This window comes from Hyperoodon ampullatus (genome assembly GCF_949752795.1).
Source record: "Hyperoodon ampullatus genome assembly, chromosome: 1".
Lineage (NCBI taxonomy): Eukaryota > Metazoa > Chordata > Mammalia > Artiodactyla > Ziphiidae > Hyperoodon > Hyperoodon ampullatus.
In genome coordinates, this window is record NC_136914.1 from 27,536,060 (window position 1) to 27,552,885 (window position 16,826).

Genomic DNA, 16,826 nt, shown 5'->3' on the forward strand with positions numbered 1-16,826 from the left:
ATTGATATCATCAAAAAAGAGTATCAATACACACAATTCTATTATAAATAAATTACTTACCACCTGCTAACAAGGATGTGAAAACAGCTTGCTAAGGCAACAAAGATCAAGATGAATGAAGAACAGAATTTGACCCCCAGACCACTGTAGCTTTATGAGAGAACCATCTTCTGCAGAGATTCTGGGCGATGAAACTCCAAGCTGAATATCATGACAGTAGCTCAAATTATCTTTAGAAACCAAGTCAGAGGTCACACGTCAAATGCCTTAGGTGCTAGACAGATAACCCAATGATGATGTGGAACAAGCGTAAGAATTTGTTTTGTTTCTGTGAAATACTCACTCCTCTTAGTAGCTTTCATTTTCCAACTTTCAAGAGAGACTGTTGTGTAAGAAAGACTTCACTTTTCTCTTAGCTCTGTTCTAGGAAGAACAAGCACACAAACAGCCTGACAGTGGTGCCTGGAACTCCAGGCGTGGGATAAGCCCAGAATTCCAGCCTGGAATAAGGGTTGTGGTGATCTGGACTGAACATTCCCACCTAGGGGGGAGCCACTTCCCAGCCCTCACCCTTTGCTAGCTCAGAGGAATGTGGATTCAGCCTTACTAGATTTTCAACTTTTCTTGATTTTCAACTTTTCTTCAAAAAGTTGAAAATCTGGATTTTTCGGTGCAGTCTTCTCTTTTGTGTGTGTGTGTGTGTGTGTGTGTGTTAAGCGGGCCTCTCACTGCTGTGGCCTCTCCTGTTGCGGAGCACAGGCTCTGTACGCGCAGGCTCAGCGGCCATGGCTCACGGGCCCAGCCGCTCCGCGGCATGTGGGATCTTCCTGGACCGGGGCACGAACCCATATCCTGCAGCGGCAGGCAGACTCTCAACCACTGCGCCACCAGGGAAGCCCCAGTCTTCTCATTTTTAAGGTTTCAACTAACACAAAAAATTTTTTAATATGCTAAGTAAGTCTGTGGGCAGAAATTTGGCCACTGGTTTGCAGCCACTTAGCTGTGCCTTAATTTCTGGGAGAGATGTGTGTCCTAACTTCCTGACCAGAGTCATCAATCATCTACTAGACTTCCCTACTGAGATGTTTACAGTCCTCATAAGTTTGACATACATGTAAAACCAAACCACAGTCTTCCCTGGCAAACCCTCTCTTCTGCTGTTACTGCATCTGATCCACAGCAGCCCCATCTCCTCAGTTGCTCAGGCTCCAAATCGGCAGTTGCTCTGGACACCTCTACCTTGCCACCCACATGTGGTCAGTAACCACGCTGTTAATTCTTCTTCTTAAAACTCTGACAACTAGTGCTCATTTCTCCATCCCCACTCATCAGTGCTGCCTCCACCTGGACGTGTGCCACAGCTCCCTGACTTTCTCCACTTGCCCTTCCTCACTCTCCCACCAGCATCATCCTTTAACCTGAAATCTGATCATGTAACTTCCGAACTTGAAACCTTTTAATGACTTCTGGTTGCTATTAGGATGGAGTCCAAAGTTTAACCTGGTTTGTAGGGCCTCCAAGATCCAAACACCATTCAATCCTTCACTTGACAAACACTTACTGGGTGCCTGGCAGGCACATTTTGAGCTCTAATGCACAGTAATGAACAGAACACACCAACATCTCCACCTTCAGGACTACTTTCTGGGCATGACTCAGAAAGCATGGTTTCTCATGCATGTGCAGCTATACTGGATTTACTGTTAGTTCTTCCACTTATACCTAGGACCTATCATGTCCCAGGTAGTGTTCTAGGTACTGAGGGGACAAGGGCTGTGTGGGCACAGCTCCTGTGGTCTTTGTCCCAGTGCTATCATTCATAATTGGGACAGGAAAAAAGAAATATCCCCACGGCTAACATTTCTACCACGATCAGTGGTCCAGTCTTCGAATTCTTTTCTATTTTTTTTTTTTAGTAATGTTGAAAATGCAAGTATGAGTGACTCATGTGAGTTTTACTTTGTTTTTTGAAATATAGTCCCCTAATATCAATAATGGATAATAATGAAAAAATCAAATTGTCCAGATTTGCAATATGGCCTCAAGTCCCCAGAGGGTGGTGTTTGACCTGCTGGATGAATAAAACTTTAAATCTATGAGAGCCCCCTGTTAGGGCAGCCTCAGAGCATCACTGTGACAGAGCTGTTGTCACTCACTCAGCCTCCCCTAGAACATGCCTCAAACTTCTTTCAGCTCCATGATCTGCACACAAATTTCTTGCCTCCCCCTGTATGCGGTCAGCCCTTTCTCTCCATTCTGAGTGAGCTTCTTTAGCACGTTTTCTGTAGGCCTAATGTTGGAAAGACAGTGTCAGGGGCTAGAACAGTCCTGGCAATCATGAGCATCGAGGTAGAGAAGGAAGCAGACAAGGAATGAGACCCAGACTCTAAGGAATGCGGAGAAAGGAGGAAAGCTGAGGAGATGAGGACATGTGTATTTGACTGATCCTCAAAAATGGGTAGATTTCACCAGGCAGAAAAGAAGATAAAGAGAGTACCAGTCTGGTGGAATATTCAGAGTAACTTGAGGGGTGTGAAAGTACTTCTTATGTGTTGGGAGGGTCCTGTAAGGGGAGTGACGGTGTGGAAAGGGAAAGGCAGCGAAGATCCATCCGGGCTGGGGTCAGCTTATGCTACAGAGGGTGGAGAAGGAGGTCATGACAAGCAGCAGGACAGAAGGCACGTGCGGGGTTCCCAGGTAGATGCCGCCAAGCAATTCAAAGTAACCATTGCGTGTCTGCAAGACCAGAGCCACCACAGACCTCCTGGCTGCAGCCTCAGACGTGCCGTTTTCCGTGTGGACCCACAGCATCACGCCAAGTATGAATCCAGATAGATTAAACAGATTAAACACTGGTCTATAGTTTTCTGTCCCTATAGTTTTCTTTTCCGAAATGTCATGTAAATGGAATCATACAGTGTGCAGCATTTTAAATGCAGCTTTTTTCACTTTAGCACAGTAGTTCTCAACGGAGAACAATTCTGCCTCCCACAGAGGGTATTTGGAATATTTGAAGGCATATTCGGTGGTAAAACCTGGGGGGCGTGGGAGAGGGCTACACGCTCCAGTGGGCAGAGGCCAGGGATGCGGTGGAACGTCCTAGAACACAGGGACCGCACCCACTGCAAAGAAGCCTCCGGTCCAAAACGTCAGCGGTGCCAAGGCTGGGCAACGCTAACTTAGCGTAATGCATTGATGATTCATTCGTAGTGTTGCGTATATCAGTGAGTAGTCCATTGTTTTTTATTGCTGAGCAATATTCCACTGTGTGAATGTGTTCTAGTCTTTATCCATTTACCTGCCAAAGGACAGTTTGGTTGCTCCCAGTTATGCAATTACGGAAGTTTTTGAGCGAGCGAAAGTACTAGGGGTAGGATTGCTTGGTCATATGGTAAGTGTATGTTTAACTTTATAAGAAACTCTCCACACTGTTTTCCAGAGTGACTGCACCAGTTTAGTTTGCCTTCTCCCCAGCAACATGCAAACATCCAGGTGTTCTGCATCTTTGGCACTGTTTGGTATTTGTATTGTTTGTTTGAATTTAGTCATTTTACTAGGTGTTTAATGGTATCTCATTGTGGCTTTCAGTTTGTCTGTTTCTGTTAAGTTTTAGAATTTTATAATCTAATGCACATATTCTGAGATTACAAAAGTAGTATTATGTAAATGAGGTCTTGAATAATTAGCACAAGGTTATTAATGCCTGTGGACCTTCACTCTGTTCTTCCTCACTGTAGAGCTGCTGGTCCTTTAACAGCTTCTATTGTAAGAGAGACCAGTTTTGCAACATTAGGATGTGCTGATCTACCAGGTCTTCTCAGGACATGCCTGGCCCAGGACTTGAGCCAAGGAGGAGGAGAAGGCAGAAGCCATCCCCTATTTACGTATAACTAAGGGATTATCTATCTGAGCGGACACATTCCTCAGAGTTCACTGGGAAGGGACAAAGTGAATTCCACAGAAGCAGCACCTGAGCACAACACAGCAAGACTGCTTTCTTGGATGCAAGTGTTTGTAAAACATTTCCCTCTACTGGCTGGCTGCTGAAAGTACTCCTAAGAAATCAGAGGAAACAATTCGCTACCTGCTCTCAAAATCTGCTCTTATTCCCACCTCTAACAACTGATTATTAAATGCTTTCTTGCATGTTTTCCTTCTTTTAAAATATCCCTTTGATCAAATATTAAATTTGGGCTTCGCTGGTGGCGCAGTGGGTGACAGTCCGCCTGCCGATGCAGGGGACGCGGGTTCGTGCCCCAGTCTGGGAAGATCCCCGATGCCGTGGAGCGGCTGGGCCCGTGAGCCATGGCCGCTGAGCCTGTGCGTCCGGAGCCTGTGCTCCACAACGAGAGAGGCCACAGCAGTGAGAGGCTGAAGTACCGCAAAAAAAAATTAAAAAAAAAAAAAAAATTAAATTCATCGCCCTATTTCCCTCAATTAGTTGTGACAGGAGTATTGATGCAAAGAGGATGCTATGATTTCATTTACAACGAACTTGAAGTTTGCCGTCAGCAATAAGCAGCTGTAGTCCTGAATCATCCCATCAGGCTCCTGGCTTCCAGGTGGAAGGAACAGAGAGGGTGACCCCAGTCCTGCAGCGGCCATGCATTCTTAACCTGGGATAGGAATCATAAGGGCGCAAGGCTCATGGTGTCCAATGGGAACATAAAAATTGCAGGAAATACCACTATGCTTAAAAACAGTGAATCTACAGACTGACCAGCAATCTCAAGTGGTCTCTTGCTAATAGGGGCTTTCCTCACTTTTATGAAGTGAAGGCAGAGGAGTCCAGTTTGGGATCCACACATTCTGGCATTTTACTCCCAACAATTTGACTGGAAACCTAGGTGCCTGTGGCCTTCGGCACCCGCAGCATCACAATGTGATATTAGTTCAGCACATCCAGTAATTCAACCACACAGCACGAGTGAACCTGGGGTGACCAAAACACCAACCCAACTCGAATTCCTAGAGAATCAGAAATGAGCACACACTGTCCTCACTGACCTTCTTTAAGAGCCCACTGTTACCCTAATGCTCAACTTCCCTGGGACCAAAAGACATTTAATTTACATTCCAATTTCGGTAATTTATTTTCAAACTTAGGTCATTGCGAACAAGGCTTTAAGGGAGTCAAGAAGCCCTCAGTTGAAAATGATATAGTTGGTACTCTGGTTTTCCATGGGTACCATCCATTCTCAATACTATTGATATTTTTACATTTTCTCAGGGTGGGAGGCTACTTTTTATTCACAAAAAGCTCAGGGTAAACAGTGGTGGATGGTCTTTGCTCATGGAATTGAGGTGTAAGGGTTCATTTGGCAACTCGCCCTCACAGAGCTAGCTGTGGTGCCTTCAACCTCACAGCTGGTTCTGAATGAATCCCACTTTCCACATGCATGTCTGCGTGCCCCGTGCTGAGTAACAACGCGAACTGCAGTCATGCACCAGACCAAGACCCTGCCTCTTCCCAGCTGGGGCCCTGGGCATGTTGCTCCTGGGAGTTTCCTGTCTCAAGCAGAGATGATGATCCATTTTTACAACGTGGTCATGAGTCTCGAACAAGGACTAAACATGTCAAGGGCTTGGCATGAAGTAAGCACTCAAAACCATGTTATTTGCTCTATAGATATCATCAATTCTTGCAAATGCGTTATTTTACACACAACTCAAATTGTGTACAAAGGGGAATAACCTTGTATCAAGTCAAATTACATGGGTAAAATCTGCACGCTCCATACTCTGTTTCTGCCTCACTGCTCCTGATGCTGTAAGGATCCTGTCTTTTGGCTACTTGTTGACTCTCATTTGTAAGCCAGGTCTAGAAAAAAAGGTAGGAATTTTCTTAAATGATAAATGTATTATACTCGGTGCTGTTTGATTAGCGTGAAATAATTGCGGGGTGATTTTCCTTTACAAACAGATATCTTCAAATCCACCCTTCTTGATTGGCAGATCCATGAAACCTACAGAGCAATTTGTTCTAAGATGAGAAATCTGTTCACTTTATGCTCATCTGATTTCATGGTTTTTGAAATTATTCTTTTTCATTTCTATTTTTCAATGACATTTCTTTCAAAGTCCCAGTGGTGCTGAGTGGAAACGCATCCAGTGACCCTTCCTTGCCCAGGCTACGTCTTGCCAGGCTACCTCTTAAAAATGCATACCTAATCACGACCCCCACCCCTACCCGCCCAGCTTAAAATCATTAACTGCTGTCTCTTTGCTCCTGGGGTAAAATCAGAGACCCTGAACTTGGCCTCTGGTGCCCTGACCTCCTTTGTCCTAACCACCCAGCCTGACCCTCGGTCATCAAACCATACTAGACGTCCGGGTAGTTCTTTGTGTCCCTTTCCATTGAACGGCCTGCCCATTCAGTGACTCCAGAGACAGAATGTGGCTCTCTTTCCTCCTCCCCCCTTGCCTTACGCTGAAGTCCGTCAACCTTCAACTCATATGTCATTTGTCCAGAGGTGTTTTCCTGGCTCTCCTCTGTGTAGTCAAATTTCCATATTATACGCACTTCGCCACTTTGTATTTCTTCCTAGCATTTATCATAGCTGTAACAAAATAGGTAGTGGTTAGATATTCACCCAACACTGTGTATGTAAGCTTTATGAGGGCAATTTTATTGATTGAAAGAGTCAACATCTGCCCAAACCAAACATTAGTTTAGTGAACACAGACCAAACTTTCAATCAATATTTCCAAATGCACGATTGAACGGCATATTCAATACCACTCCGTCAATGTCTAGTATATAGCAAATGCTCAACAAACGTTTGTTCAATGAATAAATGAACATTTTGATTGTTCAGAAGGAAAAGGGGAGCTACCGCAGTGTGGAGAGAGTTTCAGGGGATTACAGTGAAAGGATCTTCTGCATGAGAGCCAGAGATCCTATCGGCCTGACCATCAGTTCACAGGGCTTTCTGGGCGGAGACTTCTGCTTACCTGGGAGTTTACAGGTCACTGCACTCCTGTCAGGGCATATGGTCTGCTGCCATAGGGTTGGCTGCGTAACTTCAGGAAGTCACGTGTCTCCATTTCCTACATAAGGAAGGACACAGGGCTCTTCCTGCCTCCCCAGCCAATGTCACAGGTTTATGCGAGTCCGGTGAAAACTGTGAGAGTACTTTGTAAACTCCAAACAGCTCTAGACGTTTGAGTACTGAACTGTGAAAGCATTTATAACATGTTAGGAGGAAAATCATTAACAGTCAATCAGTTCAGAAGGGTGTAAAGCCCCTCCTCCCAATTCCTCCGTCCAGAGTTACCCACTCTTGCCAGTTTCTGTGTGTTCCTGTCCTTGTCAATATGGTCAATAGACTGATTTATCTGTATATACATACAGAGAAACGTATACATATATATATATATATATACTGATAAGCACACACACAAATACCTACGTAAACCTAAAAGTACGAACCAGATCTCATCCCGTTCAGCAGTGTTCCGCTCCACTTACTGCAGTGTGGGCTTTTTCAGTGACAGTGCACGTGGAGGTTTCCCAGCCACTGCATAGGACTCCCCCTGTGTGCACCTGCTATGATTTGTCTTTTCCATATTGGTGGATGTCTGGCTTGTTTCCATTTTCACCACTGTAAACAGGGCTTCAACAAACATCCTTGTCCAATTTGATTTCTTACCTTCTCTGCTTAAAATGATTGAATAGTTTCCTCTTTTTACACTCTGCACTGATATCTCATGCCACGTGACAGAAGCCTGGTGCTCATTGATGGTATAGCTGTAGAGCCAAAGTTGTCTTTATCATGTTACCTCTAGCTCTGGGGCAGCTTCAGAATTATCTCTGGTGTAGCCTACCTGCTCAGGCAAAGTCGGGCTGTTTACTGCTTGTGACTTTCCACATCTATCTTTTTGCCTTTACTGCTTAAATGGTGGTGCCTTTACCACCCTGCTTAAACACGTTTCCTGAATTCTCTCTTTATGATTTTCCATGTGTTTTTTCTTCCCTCAAGAAACAGCCCCAAATCCACCTCCTCTCAAAAGTCTGTGTAGGCTAATTCCATGACAGTTTTCTGATGCCTTAAATGTTCTTGTTATTTTTTAAAACGAGCATTTATTGACTGTCCATCTCACTGCACTGGAAATGCATGTGGATATGAGTACCTTGTAAGATTTCTTCAGCTGTTCCTTGTCCATAAACTGCCACATCTAAGTTAACAATGGATAACAAGGGTGCCATAGTCTGCCCTTCGGAGCTCTACTGTCAAATTCTATCAGCATCTAAAATTTTGCCTTTGCTTCAGCTAGGTGCATGGGGCTCTCTGTGAGACGGCATGCTATGGCCAAAGTGGGATGAAGTGAAAAAGAAAGAGGAGTTTCTTAGCATCAGATCAGTCCAAAAAGATTATGTGTTCACTGCAATGTGCAGGAATTTTGCCTCATGAGTATCTGAAAAGCTTGTAGTCAGGGCAGCGAGGTGTCTGATCAACAGTGACGTACACGGGTCCAGCTGTCCAGGGGAGTAACTTGGAGGCCTTTATAGGCTGGATAAGAGTTGACTGGGCTGGAGCCATGACTGGGCTGTAACCACTGCTCTTTGTGATCTGTTTTGATCTGCTCAATGTTCCTCTACAGACACAGACACCTAAATTCTAGAATTAAAAAATGTACTGGAAACAAATTGTTTTGGCCAATCAGCAAGCCTTTCCAGATCAGAGGAGGTGTCTTTTCTTCTTCTTTTTTTTTTTTTTGTGCGGTACGCGAGCCTCTCACTGCCGTGGCCTCTCCCATTGCGGAGCACAGGCTCCGCACGCGCAGGCCCAGCGGCCATGGCTCACGGGCCAAGCCGCTCCGCGGCATGTGGGATCCTCCCAGACTGGGGCACGAACTCTCATCCCCTGCATCGGCAGGCGGAATCACAACCACTGTGCCACCAGGGAAACCCCTTTTCTTCTTTTGAAGAAAGGTCATGTCTGCTACGGATCTCCAAAACAAAAAAGCACAATGAGAACAAAATCAGAATAGCTTATAAGTCACTATAGAAAAGAGCATTACTTTAACATAATTCTGCTTCTGTGGAGCAAATAGACAGCATGTATAGGAGATATGCCAAAAGAGTATTCTATTAACAACAGCAAAGCATCAACCTAGCAGACAGCAGTCTCCTTAACTGCAGCAGGCTGGTAGTTACAGAGTCACGAACAGTTTCACCCTACAGACAGCAGATTACAGACACAAACTAAACAACAGTCAGGACAACAGCAGCATAATAATAAAATAATGAAAGCAGCAGCTACGATTTCATTGTTAAAACAAGGAGGTAGTGCTTGTTTAAAATATTTCATCATATTTTAATTTGCCCAACAGCCTTGTGTGGGCAATTATTATTATATAGATGAAGAGAGCCTTGGAGCATTTATGCAGTTTGCTCAAGTCACACTATGAGCGAGTAGCAGGGACAGGAGTCCATCCATTCCTCTCTAACACGTAGATTCTAACCACTGTTTTCTACTGACCCTCCATCCAGTCTCTTCGGATGTAAGGGTGGGAAGGATCCTTCATGGGGCTTTTTGCTCACATTGACGCAGCTGGATAACAGCAGCTGAAACATTTGAAGGAATTCTTAACAAAGTTTTTGAATCTTACTAAAGGGTTTCAACATAATTTAAAATTTTTCTTAAAGAGGAGGGTGGCTCACCAGCCTTGGGCTTAATTTCTCTCTCTCAAGCTCCCTGTATCACAGGTGGAGTCACCAAGGCTCTCACATGGCAGCTCCCACAGGGTCTGGCATGGGGAGGGAGTAGTGGGGGGGTTGGAAGCCCCTGTTTGTCAGGAGGCTGGACACACCTTTGATGAAGGATCATTACCTACCCAGGATATCCTTAACATTCCCTGATGGGTCACTTACATTTTATCACTTCCTATTGGTCATTAGAGCAGATAGCTTTCAAAGACAGGGCCTGGTGCAGGTGGACAATATAATCCGGGCAGGAAATAGCTGCATCACACCGTGCTCTTCTCTAAAGGTATAAGGAGGTCGTCACACTTAGCTCTTCTAAACTTATGCTCCAGCTTCACAGTGTTCAATTTGAAAACTAAGGGGTGATAAAATGGGTGGAAAATGATTCTTCATAATTCAAGGAAATAAAAGGAAGCAGTTGTCTGGATGATACAAAAAGTGGAAATCCACAAACACTTCATACCTGACTCTGGCATGCATTAATAATTTCTTCTATCCAGCAGGCATACCCTTCCTAGCTATGTTTTATTTGACTGAGGTTAAAATGTATTTTCCATTCATGGATATATCAAACCTGAACATTATAGAAGGAAGATCCAATGTATGTCAAGCACACGGAGAGCCTTTCTCTATTGAGTTGTGTTTTCTGAGGTCATTTGTGCTGCGTTATCACTGAGTTTTCAAGAAGAAGGTTTATAAATATTTCAGAGGCTGTCTCTGTCCACAAACCAGCTTCATCATGGCAGTTCTGTTGATTCACCAGTTCATGGGACAGGACCCTGCTTACAAACAATATTCCAAGTGGTATTCTTTTGGGATCTTGGATAGAGTACCATAGAAATATCTACCTCATAAGTTTAATAGGAGGATTAAATGATGACTATACATAAAATAATATAAGCTATTAGTAGTAGCAGTAGGAAAAGCTAGAGAATGAGTCAGAAAGATGATGTATTATGCTAATAATATTTGGTACTCAAGTTGAGCCTGTCTAAAGAAATCAGCTGTAGGTATTTATTAAGTCATTCAGTCATGAATTATTGAGAACCACCTATGTCCCAGGCAGTGTTGTAAGTGTTGGAATGAAGCAGTGACTAAGACAGACCCAATCTCTGCCTTATGGAGCCGATATTCCAAGGGACACACAAAGTAGCTTTTCTTACTCTCTTTAAAACATGCTTTTGGTGTTTTACTATCTTATTATTTTTTCTATGAAAAATCCATACAGAGATAAAGAATGGTATTTTGATGTGAACAAGAATTACTAGTTTTTACTTTTCTCTGCCTATTTCATCTCTCCTGTAAGTCTCTAAAGTTTAAGGGCAAGACTGGAGATTGGTTAATTTTTTATTCTCATTCCATGCCTAGTAGTGTCTTTTTGTAAATAACATGAAATAAAAATATTTTTCTGAATAGCCAACCAATTTCATAACAAATTACGGAAATCTCTCTCATTATTTTGTAATTACGTTTCCTATACTCAGAAACATAATGAATTTTTCCAGGCACCACAGGCTTGGTTTACTGGTTTTCACCTTTTAGACACTGAAAGCTCTCCTCAGAGGATCAGAACTAGCTCTGAGTTTTAATCTACTTATGCTGGGTGTCACAGAAGGGGAAAGGATGGGCATGTGGCATTACTCCCTGCAGGGCAAAGCCTGCTTCACCTATACATGAGAGCGGATTCATCTTGCTTGGCCACGTGATCCAGGGACTGGGGAACAGTTCTCAGGGCCAGGCTAGGGAGATACAAGGTGATAAAGATAAGCGCCATATTAATGATACATAAAAGATGTGCTACGAAATTCCCCAGGAAGAGAGCTCATTTGGGGTTACAGTGAATACAGAAGAAAGGAAATGAATTTAGGCTTGAAGAATAAGATTCCGGTAGAAGAGAAGGAGGAGGACACTGTTAGTAGGTAAGTGGAAACCTCCCACTTGGAAGAATACCAAGAGCCTTGGGAATTTTTACTTTATTCTCTAGGCAATGGTAAGTTAGCAAAGGTTTCTGCCTGAGAGATTGACATATAGCTTGTGAAAATGGTCTTTCCTGCTAAACTTGATGTTATTGCCTGAATTTAGAATTGAGAAATGATTAGAATTTAATGGAATATGATAGAACTTAATTGGAATTTAATAGGTCACATAGTCTATTAGGTGGATTGCCATCAGCATTAAAAAAAAGAAAAATAGAATACAAAGTATTAAAATATATCACATGTAGTGAGGCTAAGTATTTTTTTTACTAAACTTTCACTTTTGCACATGTGGGTAAGTGGGTGGGTAGGGAATCTGGAAGTGGATTTCAGCCAAAAAAGTTCAAAACCACCGAGGTAGAGTCGCTCATGGGATTGTTTACTAGAGAGCTCTTGTTTCTTTCTTCCATACCAGAAATAGTTGTATTCCAACTAGCAACTATAGTATTTTATTTTTATCATATACATATCAGATTATCCTATAAGGAAGAAGATTGTGCGTTGTCAAAGACAGTAACGAAGAAAGCAATGATACTGGTTTGATTCAGTCTATTGCGATAGGGAGAGCGCCCCAGATCTGAGATCATGGAGCCTCAGCAGCTGGTTTCTCCTTAGCTTCACAGGGAGGAGTGGAGACGTCCCAGGTGGGATGCTTTACCCTATGCATTGTTCTGTCATCAAGGGAAGTCTCCATCAGTTAGCTGTGCAGGAAAAGTTGATCTCTGTGTCTAGTTAATTGCAGGGGGGACAAACAGTTCTAATCTCAGCTAAGCCATCCGTGAGACAAAGAACAAGGAGCTGTCTGTCTTTGCCAGCATGTGCAGGTAAAAGGGGAAAGGTCTGTGTTTGTCCCTGCCATAGGTAAACAACGGGGTCCTCAAGAGTCTCTGGGGGTCACGAGAAAGAGTGGCCAGCGAGTCTTTCTCACATAGTATGGGAAAGGTTGGTCTTTGTGGTCAGCCATTTCCTGGAACACAAGAGTGAGGGGATTTTGGAAAACAAAAGCTTGGGGAATTTCCTACCTGAGAGCTCAGGTAAACTCCAACATTGTCAGTTTTCTCCTCTGGATTGGCTTTAAAGAAAGCACAGGACCAAATTTCGCACCCACTTCCTACAAATGGGTAGAGCGTGAATCCAGCTAATTTCTTGGATGATAATTGATGGTGGTTAATGCTGCTGAGTGCATAATTCTGTAACAGGAAACTTCTTTTTAATCTAAGACTAATTAATATTGAAAATGATCATTTAAAGTGGATCTCCTTTCAGGGCAAAATTTAATAGAAGACAGAAAAAATAATTTGAATGGACATTTATCTTGAAAAATGACACTTAAAATAATAAAAATAAATTTTCTGAATCACTTATTTAATAAAAGGCAATTTATAATTGCAGCTGTAAGCTAATTTTAGCACAAAGAATAGATGAGGCATTGATTTGAAGCCATAGCTTTATACAACACACTTTACTTGTGATTTTCATAGCACAATTTTATGGAAGATACCATTTGCAAAAAATATTCAAGACTTCTTCAATTTTCTGAGATGTCTCAGTCTTTTGATGTTCACTTTATTCCTTTTTGAAGTTTCTGTATATCCTCTTCTACATTTGGTAAGCAGTCTAACTCTATTAAATGTTCATTTGTCAGTGGAGTCCTTACCGTTCCCTGACATCAGGTTTTTATCTTTTCCATGTGATGTCATCTTGCAGTTGATTGGCATTGAATATGTTGTATTGCTGGATATTTAAAACATATATGTTGACTCAGTGTGTGGACTGACAGAGTAAACATTTTCTGGGTTCTGCAGTAAATACTTTCCTTTAGTTCAGGATGAACCTCATTGTTCTATTAAATTCCTAATCTTGGGGCTTCCCTGGTGGCGCAGTGGTTGAGAATCCGCCTGCCAATGCAAGGGACATGGGTTTGAGCCCTGGTCTGGGAAGATCCTACGTGCTGTGGAACAACTAAGCCTGTGCGCCACCACTACTGAGAACCTCTAGAGAACCTCGGTCTACAACCTGCGAGCCACAACTACTGAAGCCTATGCACCTAGAGCCCGTGCTCCACAATAAGAGAAACCACTGCAATGAGAAGTCCAGGCACCGCAACAAAGAGTAGCCCCCGCTCACCACAACTAGAGAAAGCCCGCGCGCAGCAACGAAGACCCAACGCAGCCAAAAATAAAATAAATAGATTAAAAAAAAATTCCTGGGCTTCCCTGGTGGCGCAGTGGTTAAGAGTCTGCCTGCCGATGCAGGGGACACGGGTTCGTGCCCTGGTCCGGGAGGATCCCACATGCCGCGGAGCGGCTGGGCCCGTGAGCCATGGCCGCTGGGCCTGCGCGTCCGGAGCCTGTGCTCTGCAATGGGAGAGGCCACAACAGTGAGAGGCCCGCGTACCACAAAAAAAAAAAAAAAAAAAAAAAAAAATTCCTAATCTTGAAGACTTCAAAACAAAACTCCAATAGCAGCCACCCCTCTGTATTTTCATGCTTTAGTTCATGTAATTGTCACTTCAACTCTATGAGACAGGTGTCATTATTATACCTAGTACATGAAAAATGAAGGCTTCGAGAATTTGTGTAATTTTCCCTAAATCCCACAGTCACCAATGGCAGAGTCAGGACATGAACGCAGGAATCTTAATAACACAATTTGTACTCTTTGCCTAAACGAGATGCTAGCCTTCTCCTCACCAAGACTACCCACTTTCTATTTTTCCTACTTTTATTTTGCCCTTTGCCTGGATTTCTTTATCTACTTATTAGAAATTTAGTTTTCTCTTGTTATAGATTTTTAGCCAATTTAAATTCTTTGTAGGAAAAAAGAGAGGTGTATGCATTTTTTAAAAAGCAAATAACTTTTCAAGGGAATCTGGAGGGAAAGTGCACAAGGTTCTGGATCCTGTGAACTAGAGCCTCACTTGGGATCTTCACTCACTAGCTGAGTGGTCTGAGGTCAAGGTTAGAGCTCCAAGGTCCTCACCTGTAAGCAGTGAAGTTATTATTACCTGTCTCATAAGGTTATTTTAAGATTAAACACAATAATACATCTAAAGTGCTTGGCATCTTGTCTTTTACATGGAAGGCACCTAATAAACATTTCTATCATCAGTGTTTTTATGCTGACAGGGAGACAGGTCTTCCAGGAAACAGTGTCCTGGGCTGGGAAAAAGCAGCCCTACTTCATTCTAGTTCCACTACCATTATGTAACATTTATTTTTCTCAATTTTTAAGTCATGAAGATGAGACGACCATTATTTATTTCAGGTTGAGTGGATTCTTAAAACTTCTTTGGAGAGGCACCATCTAAGTTAATTCTGTAATGATCAAGTTACAAATATTTTATTAATTTGAAGATAGACAATATGGCACTGATGTAAGCACCTATGAATCTCAAAGGACAGCGATACTATCCTGGGATGACTAATTCTGGGTGCTCGTGTAATGCTAGAACCTGTTGGTATGATTAGAAGGTCCAAGGGGGCTTCCCTGGTGGCACAGTGGTTAAGAATCCACCTGCCAATGCAGGGGACATGGGTTTGAGCCCTCGTTTGGGAAGATCCCACATGCCATGGAGCAACTAAGCCCAGGAGCCACAACTACTGAAGCCTATATGCCTAGAGCCCGTGCTCTGCAACAAGAGAAGCCACCACAATGAGAAGCCCGTGCTTCGCAACGAAGAGCAGCCCCTGCTCGCCACAACTAGAGAAAGCCTGCATGCCGCAACGAAGACCCAACACAGCCAAATAAATAAATAAATAAAAGAAAGTCCACATGTAATCATGCTTTTGATCACGGTGGTGGTAGGTGAAGCTTCCTTGCCCAGCCAAGATTTCTGTTGGGCTACATGTTTTTCTACAGTGACTGATTTCTGTTCTTATTTGGACTCATATTTGCAAAGAAGCACTATATGTTATGTTTCAACTTTAAATTTTAAAGTACATCATATGGTCCAGAACAAAAGCAATGTGCTTAAGTACCTCTGAAAGGTCAAATGTAGATGATCTATGTAAATTCAGTTAGGGATCAAAATAGCCAGACTTCTTCCAGTGAGAAGAACTGAACTGACAGTCTTTGAAAATCTTTCTCTGGAGACTTCTTACAGTAACAGGGGAAAATGTGGGTTCTTGGTCAGTTTCTCAATAAATACAATTTCCTGAAATATCTCAGGACTTTGTCATACCTTATACCCTTTTTAACAAAGAAAATTGTCTTAACTGTTCCCTTATAAAAAGGCATAGAGTAAGAGAATTGAGAATGTTAATTACAAATGAGATAGTGGATTTACAAACTATTAAGAGCTGCAGAAATCTTGCAATACTAAAATATTCTGATTTTTTTTGTGTGTGTGTGGTACGCGGGCCTCTCACTGCTGTGGTCTCTCCCGTTGCGGAGCACAGGCTCCGGACGAACAGGCTCAGCGGCCATGGCCCACGGGCCCAGCCACTCCGCGGCATGTAGGATCTTCCCAGACCGGGACACGAACCCGCGTCCCCTGCATCGGCAGGTGGACTCTCAACCACTGCGCCACCAGGGAAGCCCAATATTCTGATTTTTTATTAAATATTTTTTATTCAGTTTTAAGATCACGGTTAAAGTACTTTAGCATGTTATACACATGACTTACATGTGCAATTTTTAGAAATATCAAATTAAGTATAAGATTTTGAGGAAAGAAATTATATAAACGTGTAGATTGACTTTTACTACACATACATCTAAGAAAGCAATAATTCTGTTGTACCATTAAGTGGAAATCATTTATTACATGGCATGTTTACACCAACTCTAAAGAGAACCAAGCCAATTTCTGAAAGCAAGAAAAATGAGCAATTCGGTCATGCTGAAAACTGTCAACAGACTTAAGACCTGGTGGTCAAATGAAGCTGTGGTTAATTTATAATAGGTAAGTAAGCAATTCAAACCTATGGGAAAAGTTCATAATCTGGTAATGTGGACTCTCAGGTGGTTTTTATTCCTTTTCGACAGATTCCTGAGAGCAAGACACGAGTGCTAAGGAAATGAGAAACATGTTGCCGAGCATGTGCTGAGCTCCAGATCACTAACGTCCCCCAACCCAGTTCTGCCACTTCGAGCTGAGGCACTAAAGTGAGGCGTCAGGGGACGTGAGCACCCCCCTG